Source organism: Gavia stellata, chromosome 1, assembly GCF_030936135.1.
Source record: "Gavia stellata isolate bGavSte3 chromosome 1, bGavSte3.hap2, whole genome shotgun sequence".
Taxonomy (NCBI): domain Eukaryota; kingdom Metazoa; phylum Chordata; class Aves; order Gaviiformes; family Gaviidae; genus Gavia; species Gavia stellata.
Genome location: NC_082594.1, coordinates 132,449,627 through 132,453,907, shown reverse-complemented (window position 1 = coordinate 132,453,907; position 4,281 = coordinate 132,449,627).

The following is a 4,281-nucleotide window of genomic DNA, read 5'->3' as shown; positions in this document are numbered from 1 at the left end:
GATTTAAACGCTTCCCCCCCCCTTTTTCTTTTTTTTTTTTTTCTTTCCCCCCCTTCCTCCCTCCTCCTCCTCCTCCTCCTCCTCCTCCGCGCTCCCTCGTTTCCTCCCGCGTCTCCGGAATAACCGGTCGGTGGCGGCGGCAGCGGCTCCGCGGGGGGGGTGCGGCGGGGAGCGGGGCCCCCCCCCGCCCCGCGGCTCTGTCGCCCCCTCTCCCGCCGCGCGCCCCGCGCTCCGGCGCCGCCGCCGCCCTCCCGCCGCTCCCGCCTTAGCCACCTCCCATTTCCGAAGGGCCCAGAACAAGCCCCCCCCCCCGGCCGCGCTCGCCGCCGCCCCTCCCCGCCTCCCTTCCCCGCGGGGGCCCCGCGAAACACCCACCCGCGGGGAGCGCGGGACGGGGGAGGAGAGCCGGCGGCGGGGCGGGCGGGCGGACAGCCCGGCCCCCGCCTCCCCGCCCCGGCACCGGCACAAAGACCGGGGAGGGGGAAAGGCCGGAGGAGCCTCTTAGGCGAGGACGGGCCCGGGGCCACCGGGCCCCCCGGGGAAGGCGCGGGGGGGTGAGGTGGGGGGGAACGGCCGGCCGGGGCCGGGCTCCCCGCGGCGGCGGGCGGGGACGGGGCGGGAGGCGGGGCGGGGCCGGGGCCTGCGGCGAGGCCTCCCGGGGGGCGGCGGCCGCCGCCTGCCTGGCGCTTACCGGCGCGCGCGCGCGCCGCGCGGCAGCGGCGGCGGCGGCGCGCGCGCTCCCCCGCCCGCCTCCCATCCCCCGCCCGGTTACCAGGCAACGGCACAAAGGGAGAGCCTCGCGCGGGGGGAGGCCGCGGACCCGGTTCCCCCCCCCCCCCCCCCCCCGGCCACAGCGCGGTCGCGGCGGCGGGGCTCGCCCGGGCGGGCTTCGAGCGGCGCCACATCGGGCCCCCCCGCCGCCCGCCGCTGCCAGAAACGCGGCCCTGCGGGGCGGGGGGGCGGCTGCGGTTCGCCCCGGTGTTTAAAAACGCGGAACGCCCTCGCCCGCGGGCCTGGAAAACCGGGCTGGCGGCGGGCCCCCCCCTCGCTGGCCAGGCTGGGCCCCACCGGGGGCGTAGGTGGCCATTTTGGAAAAGTCGCCGCCGAAGGAGGCCTTGGGGAAAGGGGGGAGTTGGTGGTGACACCCCAGAAGCCACCGGAGGGGCCTAATCCGAACGCGGCCGCTGCCTTCTGCGGGGGGGCCCGGCCGGCTGGGAGCCGGGGAGCGCGGGCCCCCGAGGGGCTGGGGCGACCGAACGCCGCCCTGACTGAGCGTCGTCGGAGGCGGACGTTAAGGCTGGTCATGGAAGCAGAACCCAGGCCGCGCCGCACGGACGCGTCCACACGTTTAAATGAGAGAGACAGGCGAATCCTCGCGCTCTGAGAGCCTTTAAGTAGAATCACAAAATACTTCCTCGGCAGGACCTTCCGGTCAGCAGGCTGGATGGTCTGCTCTCAACGCGTTTTTATTCGGTAATTCTTACTGTCCGCTACACGGCTCCGAGCACCATTTGCTGTACGGCGTCCAAACGGCGCTGGCTGCAGATGTATTCATCTCCTCGTGGGTTTTGCTGCGGTGCAAATCACCCGAACGCTTTAAAAACATGAATAACAATGTCCCCGCAACACCCTTGCGAGCCCATGGCTCCCAAGGCGTTTGTTCCACACCCTCCTCCCAGGGGTACTGCACCATTTCAGGGCCTCCCTACTCATCCCGGACGCGGCGTTGCTCTTGGTGCCTCGCCTTCCAGAGCCAGCCCCGTTGGCACACAGCACCCCGTTGCACAAGATAACCGTGCCTCATCTCTCCAGCCCTCGTTCCTTCTTTCATCCACCCTTCTCCCCAACCTACCTCTTTGTCTGGACCCTTGCCGACAGCCTCCGCCCTGTCAGCAGCGATCCCAGGCTGCTATTGTTCCCTAGGACTTTCTGGTTTCCGCACATGGAGTGAGGGATTGAAAAAGCCACGGCTAACGTTTGCAAAAATGCCCACCAGTTTTTGGGGTGGCCAGTCCAAAACATTCCAGAATATTCTTTTGCAGAGGTGCTATGTTGAAGAGAAGACACTGTTGATCCCAAGCGCAGCAGCAAGCATTATCTGCTCCACAAAGTGTCTCATCGAGCTGAGCCCCGGAAGACAAGAAAGAATATTATTATTATTATTACTGCTGTTGAGCTAGTAGTGTTTGCAGTTGTCAGGGCTGCTTCAGACTCTTACCTTAGGAGCTGACAGCCATGCATCCCAAGCTCCTAGTGAGCGTGACCCTTAGAGGCCGAAGTCATGATTGATGAAGGAGGAAGATCTTGACAAAATCCCTGTTTTCTGCATGTTAAACAAAATATCCAGATCCCTAAGGTTTGCGATTTGGGGAAAAGCCTCTGTGAAAGCTACAGCACTTGGTATCGCTTCAGCCCCAGGGTCTTCTGGATCAGTAACGTGACACCAAGTTTATTTAGCCACAAAGTCAAGCCCCCGATGGTTCTCATGTCATCATCTCCCGTGACCAGGTCAGTTGCTTGAGTTCAAAAATTTGACTTAAACAAATGCTAAATTTGTTACCAAGATTTTAGTGTCATTTATTATTTCCGTAAGAGGCAGACACCCCAATGCCTTATGAAAATCTTACTAGGTTTAGCGTTATTTCAAGAAGCCAGCCAAAGGTAGCCTGTCTCCTGTAAAGCCTGCGGTCTTCGTTTATGAAAAGACATCGGAGGTGACTCAAGAGAGAGCTGCTAGGTAAAAACCACACTTTTTACTCCGATTCAGGGCGGTCAACACAAGTGGAAAATAGACAAGAGAAACACAAGCGGAAAATAGACAAGAGAAACACAAGTGGTTGTGTGTGCTCGTGCAGAGAGACCGAGGCAGACTGGCTGCAGAACACGGGAAATAAAATGATCTCACCTTTGAAATCAACAGGTTGAAGACCCTGGGCAAATCAAGAGCTTTATTAGCTGTACCTTTTCAGGACGGATGAACGACTCGGGGAGTCTGTGAGCCAGCTAGGAGGCTCAGCAAGCAGGCACCAAGCTTGCTGGGGTGCAGCTGATCCTCCCTCAGAGCAGGGAGATTGGCCACGCCATCTCTTGAGGTCTCTTCAGCCACATCACCCCACTGCTTTCCAGTTCTACCAGGGGACAAACGGGAGCCTGCGAAACGAGGGGCCTTGGCTGGGATGTAACCTTCTTACAGAAATACAGCAGAAGAGAGATGCTGATAAACCAGAGTCCTGCGGGGGGGGGGGGGGGGGGGGGCCAAGGAGATAATTAAGGTGCTGGAGCCCGTGGCATGCAAGGGAAGGCTGGAGGAGCTGATTCTTTCAGCTTGGAGTAGAGAAAGGTTAGGGGGGAACTAACTACATTCTTCAGCTATTTCTTTTGTGGGGTGGGGGGTTATAAAGAAGTCGGAGACAAGCTCTTCTAACCGATGCACAGTGAAATGGTTACGAAATTTGCAACAAGGGAAATTCTGACTAGATGAAGGGGAATCCTCCTCCCTGAGGGTGGTTCAGCACAGGCACAGGTGCCCAGAGAGGCTGGGGCATCTCCCCCTTGGAGACATTCAGGAACTGCCTGGCCAAGGCCCTGAGCAGCTTGTTCTAGCTCTGGGGCTAGCCCTGCCATGAGCGGGCATTTGGAGTGGAGACCTCCAGACATCCCTTCCCATCTCAATCTTCCTATGAAACTTTGATTCTAAAAATACACAGAGCCCCGTTTCCCTTTTCGACAGCGCAGACACACAGCACGTAGTAGTTTCCCTGATGAAAAGAATAATCGAGCAAGCCCTCTAGTCTGCACCAGGCCTGGGGAAAGGCTTTCTCCAAGCCGGAACCCAGCCACGGCCACCCAGGATGGCTTCTCCCGGCTTGCTCTCTCAAACTCACACAAGTAATACCTGCAAACTGGTGTTTGTCGGTAAATGAAACGCTGAGGAGATTATAAACCTCCTTGCCCAGTCTCACCAGTCTCCCAGCAATGGCTGTCCCCATGGCCGAGATGGCTCAGTGACTGGCAATGAAACATTTATTTAATCAAGCTAATTGGGCCTGGACTATGGATCAGGGAGGGGTTAATTGTGGAGGTTCATTCATGTGCCGCTCTGGCATCCTCTAGAAGCGAGGGGCAAGGATGGTAACCTTACCCGTCACCCCAGTTCAGTTGTCCTCTAGCTGCGCTGGTATGTCATACCTGCGCGGCTGATTCCTGAGGCACAGCAGGACGTGCGCTGTGCCAGCAGACACCCCTAAGGCGCACACAGTTTCTCCAAAACATCATTTACAG